General features: G+C 38.8%; 1 protein-coding gene across 6 annotated transcripts in view; it reads right to left on the bottom strand.

The window, feature by feature from the left end:
- gtf2ird1 (GTF2I repeat domain containing 1) overlaps positions 1–2,317 on the bottom strand; it is a 43,258-nt gene extending 40,941 nt beyond the window's left edge. For 3 of the 6 annotated variants that reach the window (XM_079815562.1, XM_079815564.1, XM_079815560.1), the window contains exon 1: positions 1,831–2,262. The gene's annotated coding sequence lies outside the window, so the exon portion shown is untranslated. Of the gene's footprint in view, positions 1–1,830 lie in introns of all 6 variants that reach the window. The other 3 variants (XM_079815563.1, XM_079815561.1, XM_079815565.1) reach the window with 2 other exon arrangements.
- Between the last annotated feature and the right edge of the window lie 14,427 nt (positions 2,318–16,744).

The raw sequence follows: 16,744 nt of genomic DNA on the forward strand, positions 1-16,744 counted from the left end.
TCTCTGATTCAGTAGTTCTCAACTAGTTATTTGCAGGTCTGATTGCAGTGAAGTTAAACAACACTAGCAAATAATAAAATGCAACTAACCACATAATCATGTATATTTTGTATTAGAAAGAAAACATTGGTCTTAACATCTATTTTATCAGAATGCGTTCATTTCGATATTGAGTTGTGAATCAACCAGCCAATGTCATAGTAGACCTTACAAAAAGTACTGAAATCATGATATTTATATATAAACCATGGTACTGAATGTTTGCCATATTCATATGCAATTACAAGTTAATTCAAATAATACCACAGTACTATGAACATAAAATATGGTCTGATTCAGTAGTTCTGGTGAGTCACAGGTCTGGTGGCTTCTAAACAAAATGGATCAAATATTGAATGTTATAAATATTGCCATGAAATGCATAAGGAAAATTACTATTGAGAAGCAGGCTGAATAAGACTTTTTCATAAATGTATAAACAACAGGAGAAGTTAGATTGAACTGTATGGATTGGAACAAAAACTGGGCTAATTATCAATTTTTCGATCCTAAATTCAGTCTGTTCATCATATAAAGCGATTGAATCTCTTCAGAAAATTTGGACTAAACCGCTCAATTCTCTTTATGAACTTTTGGAGCGTCAAAGTGGTAGTTGCGTAGCTGTCAACAGAGGGACAAAAAGCTCTCATATTTTATCAAAAAGATCTTCATTTGTGTTCTGAAGATGAACGAAAGTCTTAGTTTAATAACAGGATTTTCAGGTGAACTATCCCTTTAATTCTTTGTGAAAATGGATAATTAGCCCAGTGTTTGTTCCATACAGTTCAAGCTAACTTCTCCTGTTGTTTATGAATTTACAATATTGTAAAATTTCTTATTCAGCCTGCTTCTTAACAGTAATTTTCCGTATGCACTTTATGGCAATATTGATAACATTCATTAAGTAGTGTACACTAAACTGTTGTGGTGTCAGAAATAAAACCTGGAAGAGGAAAACCACAGAGAAACACGGACAGCTATCAATGCTATAAATATACAGTGTTTGACAATGAGGCCCAATCCGACAGCAAGTCATTCTGGGATAGTTCATGTTTCAGTTAGAGACTCATAGTGGGACAGTATGACATAAATCATACTCTCGGATTGTCTTCATGAATGGATCTGACAGTCGAGAAGTCCTTCGAGGAAAACTGAGCAAGTTTAGAGACATGTGATATTATTACTCAGCAACAAATTTACTGGGGCACATTCAGTTATGCATAATCCACTAAAGCAGCCTTCATAGTAGACACAGATTAGCAGCAAAGATATGTGGATTTGACATTGTAAACATGACCTTCTCAGGTCAAAAAAACGCGTCCGTGACCACAAGATTTTCTTCAGACATTACGAAATAAACACGATTGACTGTAATGCATCACCCTGCCAACAATGCAATTGCTCTATTTCATCAACTTGCTAGCACTCAAATTGTGTTGCCATTTTTACAAGACAAACAAAACAGGGGTATTGCGGCTACTGTTAAAACAAAAAGCGGAACGCAAAAGGGTTTCATCTTATCTACGGCGTATTATAAAACGTGTTACTTTCATAAAAGAGTATAAAACATCGCGTTGAGTGTCATATGCATTCGCGTGCAGAGCGTTAGCATGATAGCCAGTGTGCTAACACTCTTAGCCATCCTCCTCCCCCTAAATTATAATCTGTAATTTCACTTTTTCAACATCCATAAAAAGTCACGTGCTCAAGAACGACACTCGTAAATGTTTTTTCATATATACATACACCGAATTATCTTTAATCCGTGCCAATTTCCCCGTGTTTAATTACCTTTTGCTGCCAATCCCGGATAGGTTTATTCTCCGTTTAATCCAACAGTGAGAGCTGAATTCCCATCTAAAGAAAGGCAATAGCGACTTTGTTAAATGTCATAATCTCGAATGGTTTGTAGTCTGTTGAAATACAATCGACGTGATTTATTTGATCAATATGTCCCGTTTTCTTTCTGTTTTCTTTAACAGAGGAGTGTGTCCCCTTTCCCCTTTCTTTGTTCTGTAATCCAGTAAAATTGAAAGTCATTCGCCTCCGCTAATCCCAGCCCAACTCAACAACAGCATCTATTGGCTGTCATTTACATACAGGATTAAAGAACCGCTGGACCAGCAGCACTCGCCGACACTCACAGGACAAATGTGAGCAACTAACTCTTTTGACATTGTGACTGTAACATGTCTATTTTTCTCTCTGCCCCTCGCCACAGCCCCCCGTGTTATTGTTGCTTTATTTTAAGATGAGCTAGACCGTTGCAAACAACCGCAATCTGTTAAACTAACCACCTGTATTTATACAGATTAGTTTTGTAATAAAACACCGATTTCGTGAAACTATAAATACATTTCCATGTTTGATCATACGATAATGCAATGTTGAAAGAAATCCCTGATGCCCTCGGATGCCCCGTGCAATGTAATATAGCCTAATGAATATAGCATGTAATAAAAATAAAAAACTGCATATAAACCTCAGCAAAATTACTCCGAATTTTCTTACTATTAGGGGTAGGCTATAAGTACCAAATGTAACCAAATGTTTCTTTTTTGCACTAAATCTGTCTGGGTTTCAAAGACCATAAATTGCAGGGTAACACTTGCAATAGTAATATTTCATTTGTTAACATTAGTTATAAACTAACAATTAACAATACTTCAACAGCAATGTTAATTTCGATATTAACTAATAATACATTTTTAAGATCAAAAGTTGTGTTAACAAACATTTCTATTAAGTAACATTAACAAAGTTGAATAAATGCTGTTAATATATAGGCTAGGTTGTTGCTCATTGCTCATAGTTAATGCATTTACTAATGTTAACATATGAGACCGTAGGCTATTGTAAAATGTTACCAATCGCAGAGACCCAAAACTTGAATGGTCCCAAACATTCACATCCATATGTCACTAGGTGTCACTATAAGGATATTTACATTTTTGACAATAATTTTGAAAGAGTATAAACATTTATCTGAATGTCTAGGTCAAGACAAACAAAACACTCAGATTTAATTTTGGTCTATAAAATAGTTCAGCCATAGAGAGTCTCATAGCAAAAAGAAAAATAAAAGTTATTTCTAAGAATGAAATGTATGGGTGTGGCCACAGTGACGTTCACAAAGAGGAACCTTAAAACTTGGTACCTGATGGACATCAGGAGGACATTTAGAGGATATTGACCAAATTTCGACCAGTCCTACGGATCCAATAAACTCAAAACATTTTCACAACATTTAAGTTTTCAAATGACAGTAGGCCTACATTTAAAATACTGACAATACTGTTTAAATTTTTTAGAAATAATTATTATGTAACTTTTTTTATATAGGCCTATGCAATTTTTATGTAGTCTATGTATTCATTTTGTATAATAGTTCCCAAAGTCTAGCATGTGACAAGATATTAAGGCAGCACTGAGCATGATACATCTGTGATCACAAACTGCTATCCAACAACAAAGACTTGAGAGGCGCAGAGGAACAGCCTTCACTGACTGAAAAGATTTGTTTAATCTTATGGCTCCCCCTAACGGCGGAGCACTGTAATGCGTTTATCCCTAACCTCTTGTCATTCTGTAGTGGCTAGTCCATTAGAATCCCTGTTGAAATCATGTTCTTGTCTGCCTTGCAGATATGTAGGCTATACTCAGATGGACCTGGTGCCCATTAGTACTTTTTTTCTGTTCTCCAGATATTGCCCTACAATATACAGGCAAATTGGACTTAAAACAAATATAATATATAAATGTTCATATCTTCCAAACGATTTGAGGAATGAAGATTCCTTTGATAACTTTATTAAGTGTGTCTCTCGATAATTAAATTAATAATAATAATAATACGTTTATTTTATATAGAGCCTCTGGATTCTACCGCTGCTTCAATATAATTATCTAAATATATAGATATCCTAATTCAATTTATAATCAAAGGCTTAATCAATACTTATCTTTCTATATTATTATAATGATTTTCAATGATTCTCTCCAGTTATAATTGTTTCTTCCTTTATATTTTCTATAGTTTGTATTTGGTCTCTGAGTAGTGACTGAGGGTCTGTTGAGTTTGGATTTTGGAGGCATCACACACCTCTAACTCGACAGGAATGCAGTAACAGTGATTGTTCATTTAGCCCGGCTTCCAGAGATGAAATATGGATTTGTCTTTCATTTAATTTTATATTTCCTTTTACTGAAACCCAGAGCCATAGAGAGAGAGAGTCGCGACAACTCCATAGACTCCAATGGAACGGTTTTTTTACAGCAATGGCGACTCGTGGAGACTATCAATAGTTCCCGGAAGTAGCAGCCGCGCCATAGAGTTACAGCAGAACAGACCGTTTGTGATGCACTTTTAAAAGGTAAGACGTTTAATCGGTAAGATTTTAAATTATCAGCACATCTTAATCAAAATAACTTGTACATTAAAGCCTGCTTGTGTAGATTATTCATCATTAAAAAAATTTATCTTTTAAAAACAACATCGCTGTAACTACATACTCATGCTACATACACATGTCGATGTGTAATAAAATGATTGAAAATCAATGCATTTATTGACTATTAATTACCAAAAATCGCAGTTCTGTCACTGTGACTATCAATTTGACTATCCCGCCAAAGCACTTCCTGGAACTATTCGAGGTCTACATGAATCACGTGACTATCAAGCGTTTTGAACTTCCGTTGTCGCGACTCTCTCTTTCTATGGCTCTGCTGAAACCCTAAACAATCAAGATGAATATGGCCTGTACTATTGTCTGTATCTCTCACTGAGAGAAAAGCACATTTTATCAATTTGTTTTGGAAAACTTTCTCTGGTTGGGACCAGATCTCGCCAACTCCAACCTTGGAGAGACTGTGTATCTGTGTATGTGCGCAGTATTCGGTGTTACAGATCAGTATTGGAGGTGGATTACGGGCATCCTAAAAGATGAGGGGCTTGTTGTTCTGGACAAGCTGGCGCCTGCTCCAGAATCTGGAAGGTCATTACGTGCCTAATTCCGGGGTGAAAGCGTCAACAAGTGATATCTGTACTCGTGAATCTGATTAACTGACAATGTCTGGAAATTTACCAAGACTGTCCATTTTCTCTGAGCCAATCAGAATAATACACATGGCAGTAATGACGTGGATAGACCTTGAAAACAGTATAACTGTTGAGAAATTGTATGTACGATAGGCGGAGGCGGGTAGGCTGGTAGAGGGAGCGCGGCCTACGAACTCCTTGTGAGACTTGAAGCTGGCTTCTGCTGATGAAACTGCAAACTATTCTTCAGTAAATTTATCTTTAATTAATTGCCCTCCTGACTCTTGGTCTTCATTCTTCACTACTGGTCCTGGGTCCTAAGCTGTTATCCCAACACTACAAATTCAAAGTCGCTTTAAAATCTATAGTCCAGTAAACATGACAGCAGGTATAAAGACAGGCATTAATAGAAATACACTTTATTCCCAAAAGTTTTGGGATGCCTGCCTTTACATGCACATAAAATTGAATGACATCCCATTCTTAATCGGTAGGGTTTCATATGGAGTTTGCCCACCCTTTGCAGCTATAACAGCTTCAACTTTTCTGGGAAGGCTTTCCACAAGGTTTAGGAGTGTGTTTATGGGAATTTTTGACCATTCTTCTAGAAGATCATTTGTGAGGTCAGGCACTGATGTTGGAAGGTCTGGCTCACAGTCTCCGCTCGAATTCATCCCAAAGGAGTTCTATCGGGTTGAGGTCAGGGCCCACCCAAAACATAGTTGGTAATTTTCCTAAAAGATATATTAAATAATGCTAGATATTTTACTTTAACGTGTTAAATATAGATATTTTTCTTACAAACACCCATCGATTCGCTTCAGAAGGCCTTTATCAATCCCTCGGAGCCATATGGATTACTTTTATAATGGATCGATGCACTTTTTGGGCTTCAGGTTTTTGGGCTGCCATTCACTCCCATTATAAGAGCCAGGACATTTTTTAATATAACTCTGATTGTATTCCACCTAGGATGGCTTGAGGGAGTAAATCATGGGGTAATTTAAATTTGTGTGTGAACTATCCCTTTAATGCTGAGGGTCTCGTCTTCTCCCACAATCTTCTTGAGCATCTTGCGCCTGACCTGGTTGACTGATGTCTCACATGCTTGACTGTACATCACGCACGTGAAGACCTCCAGCTCCCCTTGCCTTTGAAGGCTCTGTACTCCTCCACCACTAAATACATAGTAGCCAAGCAGGATGCTGCAGGATGGCTGCCCAAGAGAGGTGGCTCCGTGACATTGACCAGCTGACGGTGCCTGCCCATGCCAGTTTCAAAGTAGATTATGAGGTTGATGGCGTCAGGGGTGGACTGGGGCAAAAAAGTGGCCCTGGACTTTCTGGCACAAAGCGGCCCATCACACCCGGTCTGCAACACACCTCACCATAAACCCACCAGCTCATTATACACAGGGCAATTTTAAACACCGAAGCTATTTAAACTAAAATTTGAATTATGTTAATTGTTCTATTGAAATGCTTATCATACTGAATGACTGGCATACTTCTTCAGGTTATAATTTGTCTTTCCTGCACATGGCAAATCGTTTTTTTTTTTTTATACAAATTTTGATTTCTCTTTTCCATACACTGTAGTTTAATATCATTAAGTTCAATACCTACCATAAAATCAGATCATACACAATGCTATGGTCTAGAAGACTTAGGATGTAGTGCAGAATGTGGACTGTTTTAGGGTGCCTTTCTAGTGGTTATAGTATCTAGACATCTGTAATTTTATGGAATAGAACCAAATAGTGGAAAAGAGTTTAAAAATTATATGAAAAAATACAGCATATTAAAATGATTTCTGAAGGATCATGTGACACTTACTGAAGTAATGATGCTGAAAAGTCAGCTTTTACAGAAATAAATTACATTTTACAATACAGTCTCAGAAAACAACTAGGCCTATTGAAAATTGTATTAATATTTCTTAATATTTGTGGTTTTACTGTATTTTTGATCAAATCAATTTAGCCAATATTTTTAAAAACTTTTCAAAAAGTCTTAATTATTTCAAACTTTTGATAACCAGTGTGTAAAATAATGCATGTGAACTAACTAGCAAATTATATATATATTTTCATAAATGACACTTTCCATAGGCTACCTGAATATGAAAGTAAGTTTGAGCATGATGAAGCCTATGTGTAGGCTAAGCCTACGTTTCAGAAATATATTTTGAGTATTATGAATAATTTGAAAATGATTGTGAAATTACTGAAGAAAGCCTGGAAACAGAAAGACAAACATTCCCTCTGATAGCCTATGCTGAAAACTGCAACACCTACGCTAATGTTTCTTTGTGCATTCTGTGACGAATAACGTAAAAAGCATTAGCCTACAATCTGATTAATTCTAAAAGGTCAGCAGTAGTTTACATCCCTGGAAATTAATGTCCGTCGTTTAACATTTTTAAAATCGTTAACAGTCGGGAAATATTGCTGTAGCCCATTGACTCATATTCAGCTCTTACTTGGCTCGCATTCAAGTGCCGCCCGCGCTGCTCGGCTGCTGTGCACAGTAAATCCCGCCTCCTTCAATTTGATTGGATATCGCAAACATTTTGACATTGACGAGTGCTTTTACGCAGGGCTCCGAACCGGTTCAAGGAACGAAAACGAAAACCGGAAACGAACGAAATTTAATAAAGGGTAGTTATATTGCATTAAATGATCAAGCTTTATTAGCTGACTGAATTTGATTATGTGATGCAAAGACGTGTTGCGCAGTGTTTGCTTTGAAATTAGCAGTTGACGGTGCATTAATGGTTATCCTGTTTATTTATTCATTATTCATACATATTTTAAAACAAGTCGTGTTGAAAAAAAGTTATGTAACGTTACAAAGAATGTTATCACTCTTCTGAAAAGAATTAGGCATAAGAGGGCCACTTTCGATTGTCTAACGCTCCAAAACAGGTCCACTGTTTATGCTTTGTAATTAATGCATGTATTTCTGTTGTGGTTTTAAAAATGTTATGAAATAAATATTCAAGTTTAATTACCATGCGTTATATTATTATTGAGTGAAAATAAGTCTATCTATACATATTTGTCTAAAGTGTAGGCTAAATTAAAATAACGTTATTAACCGGTATTTTTTCAAATCAAACCGCTTTCGGAACAGTAATGTTTATTGAGGAACGCAAAAACGGAAACGCTATAATATCGATTCTGCTCGGAGTGAACCGATTGATATTTTTTTCCGTTTTTAAGCCCTGCTTTTACACCACTGAGACACTGGGACTGAGCACGCTATAGATTAGAGTTTTGCCTCAAGTGGGCTGCGCTGGCCATTCGTCTGGGCTGACGGAAGGATATAGGCTACATAGTTTTACTATAATTTATTCTTCATATATATTTACGTAGCAACGGGACGGCCCACATTGTCCAGCGGCCCACCGGGAAAACGCCCGGTACGCCAGATGGCCAGTCCGCCCCTGGATGGCGTCAGCGTGATGTAGGAGGATGAAGATGATTTCAGTGTCTGGGGTCATCACTTCTGCCAACTTGAAGTCCAACTTGATGGCACGATGCATGTAGACCAGAACCCGGCTGACTGTATCCTCATGGTCTGACTGGAGGGCATGGATCTCAATGACTTCCATCTGAAATTGCAGAAGACACCCCAATGTATGGTAGCTTATATTCTTAGCAAACAATCTGCTAACACAAAACCTCACTGATGTTTCCTAGGTATGGATCAATCAACTTACTTCTCCATCTGATTAATTATCAATTAGCTGATGAGCTGTTCCCTCCACAATGAGAGCAGCTGTCTCGCACTTCGGAAGCCGGGATACTGCCTCCTTACTCCCCCAGACTTTGAGTATCAATTGAGAGAACTGCCACTTGTTCTCCTCATTACCCAGAAAGAGCTTAAAGTCCTGGGGTTTCCTGGTAGCTGTACCCTGCAGGCTAAACCTCTCAGAAAAGCCGTGCCTCAGCCTCTCCTGCGTCTTGATGGAGTCAGGCTGGTAGGAGTCAGTGGAGAAGATGAAGTGCTTCTTGGCCACCATCTGATCCAGGACCTGCAGGCAAATTGCTCCGAATGTAGGAGGTAGGTTTGTGAGGGCATGAAAGAGGGCGTTCCCATCTTGGATGAGGATGGCATCCTTGGGATAGAGTACATCCAAGAGGAAGGGCAGCATGGTGGATTTGTTGGTACAGGAAGTGAGGGACAGGTGAGAAGGAGTAGCACATCAGCTCATTAAGATCAAGCGCCTACTCCCGTACCTGTGACTAGACGAGCAACTGAAAGGCCAGGTTGCTCTTCATCAGATGGAGAAGTAAGTTGATTGATCCATAGCTAGGAAACGCCAGTGAGGTCTTGTGTTAGCAGATTGTTTGCTAAGAATATAAGCTACCATACATTGGGGTGTCTTCTGCAATTTCAGGTGGAAGTCATTGGGATCCATGCCCTCCAGTCAGACCGGGAGGATACAGACAGCCGGGATCTGGTCTACCTGCATCATGCCGTCAAGCTGGACTTCAAATTGGCAGAAGTGAGGACCCCAGAAACCGACATCTTCTTCATCCTCCTACATCCCGCTGACGCCATCAACCTCATCATCTACTTTGACACTAGCATGGGCAGGCACCGTCAGCTGGTCAATGTCACGTAGCTGGCCACCTCTCTTGGGCAGCCGTCCTGCAGCATCCTGCTTGGTTACTATGTATTTAGTGGTGGAGGACTGTACCAGAGCCTTCGAAGGCAAGGGGAGCTTTGAGACCATCAGTCAACCAGGTCAGGAGCAAGATGCTCAAGGAGATTGTGGGAGAAGACGAGACCCTCAGCATTAAGTCGAGTCGATTTTGCTTGCCTACCCCCTGCCAAGACTCAGTCATCCCCCACATCCAGCGGGTGAACTATAGTAGCCTGTTACAAGTAGGCAGCTGAGCCGATCTGAGCCGATCTCCGGTGGGAAAAGAGACAGTCATTTTGGAGTCTGTCTGGTCTTGTGGACCATTTTTTGCCCCCATCTCTCATCGACCTGTTTGCTGCTGGTGTTGTCAGTGATGATGAGTTGGAGTTTGATGATGAGATGGACAACAATGATGATCATTGATCCATGAAAAGGATGGTTAATTTGCCTTTGTACGTTGTGTGGATCAGGAGTTATGAAAATCTAAGTTTTTCGCAATGACATCACTTTCAAGATGGCTGCCAAATTAACCCCATGGGACATTAGTTGACCTCGGCAACATCAAAAATTCTTAACAAGACACCATCAGGGTCCCAAAAAAACGTTAAACGTTTTAAACATATTACCACTGTCTTGCAGAAACGTCTCCAAATTTGGTCTTTTTTTCATAAATCATTACTATTGGTCACCCTTTACCGTATATCTCTCTGTGGGTTTTGAATTATTTAACCAATGAAAAGTATTAAAAAGAGCTTGTGACTAAACCTCATAACTCCATTGGCTCTTCAAACTGTCAGTCAAATCACATAACTCCGCCCGCCTCTGTCGTGAATGAAGTGTCACTATATCGCATGCTGATTGGAGATAGATCGCTGCTTGTTTACAATATTAGGTTAAATAAAGAACTGTTTCTTAGGTTATTTCTTATTTGCTCTATTGTAACTTGGAACTTGAAACTGTACTGCGTTTATTTCTAATTTTTGGCTCACTGTTTTCATACTCAATATGATTTACCAACCCTGTTTTATGACCCTACCAACCCATTCATCTGAACGTTTCTGGCCTCGCCAGAATTTGGAGGGGTGTCCCAATACTTTTGGCAATATAGTGTAGAACAGAGAGAAAGATAACATACATAACAACACAAATTACTGGTCATCCATCCATTTATTTCATCAATAAAAGCCAAAATGGAATTGGTTGGGAAAGGAGAAGCGCATTGGGAACTGTAGAATGTAGAGCTATTACAGAGATATTAAGCCACTGAAAAATCCCCAACACTAACACGCAGACCGTTTCTCAAGACCAGGTACGCCAATATTATTTATATAAAATATTATTTATTGAACAATAATATTTCATGAACAATAACAGCCATTATACAAGAATAAGAAGTTTGTACAATAGCAAACAGACATTCAGTCAAAAGTACAAAAGTTTAATAAAAATAAAACTTATGAAACATATGACATGCAGCTCTGACATTCTTCTTCATGTCTTATTCTGTCTCCTGAAAAAAAACAACAACAAGGTTACAGTCTACATACATTACAATAAGAATCTTTTAAATGAAAAGTGAATATATCTTCAAAATCATTTGTAGCTGATCTTAGGCTCAGTACCTTAAACCATTCATGTTGAAGAATTTCCCTCAAATCAATCCGTTGTCCTGGGCTTTCCTGCAGGAGGGATCGAATCAGGTGGCAGCATTCTGTGCAGAACGATGGAAGAGATTCAGATTATTCCCGTAAACTTTACACCTGCTATCTTTGTATTAAGGTGTAAGATTCGAGTATTCGATTCTGTGGTCAGAAAATCAGGAGAAATTCCTGTTTTATCCACATTGGGTGGGTCTCAATCAGCTCTAGTTCAGGGAGTCGGCCATTTTAAGGGCTGTCTCAATCGCAGAATCCTTCCAGTGCACTGAAACGTTCGCTCCCTAAAAAGTCCCACAATGCACCGCGCAAAAAAACAGGGTCCATCGATGCCCACTATGTTCCCTTAACGGAACTTCTGAAGCGTGAAACTTAAATCACGTCAGCCCACTCACTACACACAACGACCGATAATGACACGCAATATATATTTTATAGAAAATAGAAACCATTATTTTATTATATTTCAGCATAAACACACATCTAGCTAACATTTATCATTTATTTATGGCTGAAATGTTGCACGTATATACAACAAGCAAAGTATTTATCATTATGTACTTAGTAATGTCAGAAAGATAGCAGCTCTGCTATCAGTAATGATGTTGTACAATGAGGACGTTGTCACGTCGCCACATCAGTGTCCCAATGTGTAATGAGCCAGCGTCCCTTACTGTCCTTACCAGTGCCCGAATTCGTCTACACGATATACTGATTCACAAGCTCGGGAGCTAGAGACCCATTATCTTTCTTTTATAAAGCCACTTGGCTCAGGTGTTACTTTTCCTCGTTTCTTTGTTTTGTACGATTTTGGTCTTCTTTGTTGTGATGTATGGTATCTTACCGTTTGACAAGCCAGGCATAGACCAGGTGTGGTCATCAATCATCCGTCTGTCTCTGGGTTCTGGGTGGCGTCCACACACCAACAGGAATAAGAGCACTCCTAGAGACCACACAGTAGCTGGTTCCCCGTGATACTTTCCCTCTTCACTGTACTCAGGTGGGCAGTACTCTAGAGTGCCTGTAGGAAAGAGATTTGTCTGAAGCTTGAAACACCAATGACTGGTGTCGTTTCATTTTAAACAATGCTGAGATATGGTTTATATGATACCAATTTAACTTGTCACTAGAACTTAAGTCCCAAACTACGGGTCTGATTCCTGATACATACCACAGAATTTTCCATATCCAGATTCCAGCAGGAGATCCCCACAGCCAAAGTCAATCAGTTTGACCTCAAGTGTTTCTGTGTTTATCAACAGGTTCTCCAACTTAATATCCCGATGAAAAACGCCACGGCGACAGCACATGTGAGCAGCCATTGTTGTCTGCGCCATGATAAATCGCGCCGTGTCCTCATCGAGGGTGCCATCGTAAAAGTCCCACAGATCTTTGCAGGGTGAGGGACGCTCCAGGACCATGATGTATTGGTCAGGTTGGTCCTGCCAGTCCAGCAGCTCGATGATCTCTGGAACTTTGGGGCCATTATTGACAAGGACTAACAAGGCAATCTCTAACGGGAGAGGTGCGGGATGACCAGGCTGGAAGAAAGATCAGTTATATGAAGGTGTTATCATTATGTCTACACATTTTAATTTGAAGACCGTGGGAAAACGGTGTAGTCAGTGTAACTTAGCCTACTTACAATGTAGAGGTATTTCGTGTTCTTCGGCTTTCTGGCAATCTTCACTGCTACCTGATCAGCCCAAAGAAATGTCAAGTGTAATAAATAGTGAAGAAATATACACTAAAAGGACTTCAAATGGATGTAGCGAGACAAAACTCTTTGTTAGCTAAATATTGTAAGGAAATGACAAAACCTCAAGGCCATCCTCCAAGCGTTTTCCCTCAAAAACAGAGCCGTATCCTCCCTCACCAAGCATCCTGCCGATTTCATACCGGCTCAAAAAGTTGTCTGTTAAAAGATGAATCGTTTTAGTTGCTTGGAGAGAAGTGAGTGTAATGTTTGAGGTTATGGCCATAAAGTCACCCTCAGTTGTCACGTCCACTCTGTTGTTGTTGAGACCTGGCGCTGGACTGACTGGAAGGGTTTCAACATGCTGATCTTCAGGAGGGAGGACCTCCAGACCACTGGATAGAGGTTCCTGAGGATCCTCTAGAGCACAGGCACTGTCCTGTAGAGAATTTTGATCTAAAGCAGGGAATATCGAACAAATAATAATTCAACACTGCATAGTCATATATTATGAATTTTACAAAATAAAAATGTTCTTCAATGTTTCATCTGTTAATATATAAGACATGTCCTGGGAAAAAAAAAGTCTGATCTTTCTTGACATGCCCACTTCATCCTATGGAACAGAAAATTCCCATTGATGGACACTGATAAATACCTGAACATTATGATGTGCAGGGCTCTAGTAAACAGAAAACAGTTAGCCTACGCGTTTTGAAATGGTCATATGATTTACCCTCAGTGTGTCTCTCATATGTCGCAGTGGTATCTTGGCCTGAGCTGTCGCTCCAGTACCAGTGAAGAGACGGCAGCTTCTCCAGACTATCCACCCTCCTCTTCTTTCTCATCGGTATCACATTTTCCTCACCAACACTAACAGGCTGATGGTTTTCAGAGGACGTGCTCTGATGGGAGTCGCACACCTGAGCACTTTGAGAACTTTGTTTTCTTTTTCGGCCAATGGTAAAAGATGTCCGCTTGCTTTCATCTGCGTTTAAAGAAATATGACATGTCCTGGAATAAAAACCTTGATCTAATCTTCAACTGATTTTTGATCGAATGTCATTTTGTAATGAATGACTCTAGGTTTCCATTAATGGATACTCATGTCTAGCTGAGAATTATGCAGACTTTATGATGTACGAAGCTCTAATAATCAGAAAACAACTGGTCATTGGATTTACCCTCAGCGTGTCTCTCACTAATGGCTGCTGTGGTCTGACCCTGACCCTGACCTGAGCTGCTGCCCCAGTGAAGAGAGCGCAGTTTTACAGAGCTGTACTTCCTCCACTGTCTCTCCTGACTATCACTTTCCTTGCTAACAGACTGATGATATACACATAGAAGAGATTTGACCTTGATTTCTTCCAATATCACAATAAACAAAGAACATTATCAAAACAGATGCAGTGTCAAAAACTTCCAAATATTAATATATATTAAATACCTTGAACCATTTATGGAAAACTGGAGGGGTTTCACAACTATCCATCCTTCTCATCTTTCTCATCGGCATCTCGTTTTCCTCGCCAACACTAACGGGCTGATGGTTTCCCGCCGCATCGGGGCTGGATGTTGAGAACGTGCTCTGATGGGAGTCGCACACCTGAGCGCTAGAACGCTTTCTCGTCAGTGCCATGATAACTGTTGTCCACTTGGGTAACTCTATCATACAAACTGCAGAGAATAAGCAATGAGAAGACTGAGAAAACTGACGGTAGCTGGTTTCACAAGCGCGACTTTGTTCAAGTTAAAATAGAACACACAACAACGTTCTATTTCTTTATGACGCCATCGGATTCCAGAGGTGCGTTTTTTAAATGCGCGTGACATTGCTCACAGATGAGAAAAGGCTTGTTTCCTTTTCTTGCTTCAATTTAAAGCATATTTATATTTGTTATATAACTTAGGTATATTTAGGAAATGTTTCTACTTAAGACATCTTACCTCAAGGGTCTCGCTTTACTTTCACTTCACAATAAAAACAATATTTGACTCTACAAATCTAAATGAATTCCTGTACATTAACAAATATAAAAACATAAATTCATAGACCACCATTATGAAAAAAGGTTAGCATTTGTTCAGAATAATTTTTATTTTATTTATAATTCAATTTAAGTATTTATTTAAACAAGAAAATAACCATTCAAAATGTGTCAAGATGTCATACTCTGGTCAAGTGGAAAAAATCCTACGCTATGTAGGTTATGTTTATAATTGCTTAACATCTACAAATGTAATATAGCTTATACTATAGATTAGTTAAAGCTGCAGTCCATGACTTTTTTTAGTTAAAAATGATTTGGTCAAATTGAGAAAGTTCATAACCAGCCGGTGTTCAAAACTCAAAACTATTCATAACGGTAAGCTTGTAATAATGTGTTATAATTTGAGTGGCACTGGCAGCTTTCCGCGGGATATTCGATGATGGCGCTGTGCATCTTTGCGTCATTAGCTACGTCCCGGGCTATTTCGCATGTGAGGATGCTGCAGGTGGCGGATCATTTATAAGCTTTTCTCACAGAATAATTACATTTATTTTGATGAGTCTTTGCATGTCTCTCCAGATGGGCTCCCTCAGTTCCATGACCAGACAAAACAAGTTATAGTTCCCAGTGGCTCTTGGGATCCTTTCCGTGCAGCAAGCCTTCTCCCAACAATTCAATTCAATTCAAATTTATTTGTATAGCGCTTTTCACAATACATATCGTTTCAAAGCAGCTTCACAGAAAATGCATGCGCCTACATTACAATTTAAAGTGATTTGTCCATGCATTTCAGAAATGCACATATACAAAGCACACAGATTAGCTAACAATCTATTAGTAATCAATATAATAATTAAGGCACAGAAATAAGTGAAATAAGAATACATGTTAATGAATAGGGTACAATGCATTGTGTTTCAGGCTCGAAAGATCACAAAGTCTCTGAAGAACTTTGCATCATGGTTCAAGAAATGTTGTGTGACTAAGCTGTCATTGAGCTAGACATATGATCTTGAATACTAATGCTAATCGTCACCTGTACTACTAAAATTATTCCCCCAGTTTCAAAGACAAGGCTTAAGCCTAGTCCCAGACTAAAGTGCATGTTTGAGCTGTTTGAACTGAAAGCAATATCTTAAAATATGTCAGTGCCATTGTTTTGTCTCAAGATGCACACCAGTAATGTTAATAAAAGACGAACTACGGCCTAATCCTGGCTTAATCTAAACCCTGTCTGTGAAACTAGGCCATAATATATTAATCCTAGTTTGTCATAATGTCTTGTTATACAGATATGTCATCACGAAATTCCAACAAGTTGGCTGGCGCTGTAACACCTTGCAAAAACCAGAAACCGTTACTTTTATGATTCTTTTTTACTTACTATAATACCGGAAGATATGGAAGCTTGTTTCCGCCACAGAATAAAACATTTTAAAAGGTAATTGCAACTTTTTAACTCACAATTGTGAGTTTACATCTCACAATTCAGAATTGTGAAATATAAAGGTAGCACTCTCGCAATTCTGACATTTCAATTCGCAATCGCGATGTAAACTCACAATTGCAAGAAAAAGTCACAATACCTTTTTATTTTTTCTTCTGTGGCAGAACAAGCTTTCATAGGAAGCTGTATTTATTTATTATTATAGGACTTTTATTTAATCAC

The sequence above is a fragment of the Gobio gobio genome, assembly GCF_949357685.1.
Source record: "Gobio gobio genome assembly, chromosome: 4".
Lineage (NCBI taxonomy): Eukaryota > Metazoa > Chordata > Actinopteri > Cypriniformes > Gobionidae > Gobio > Gobio gobio.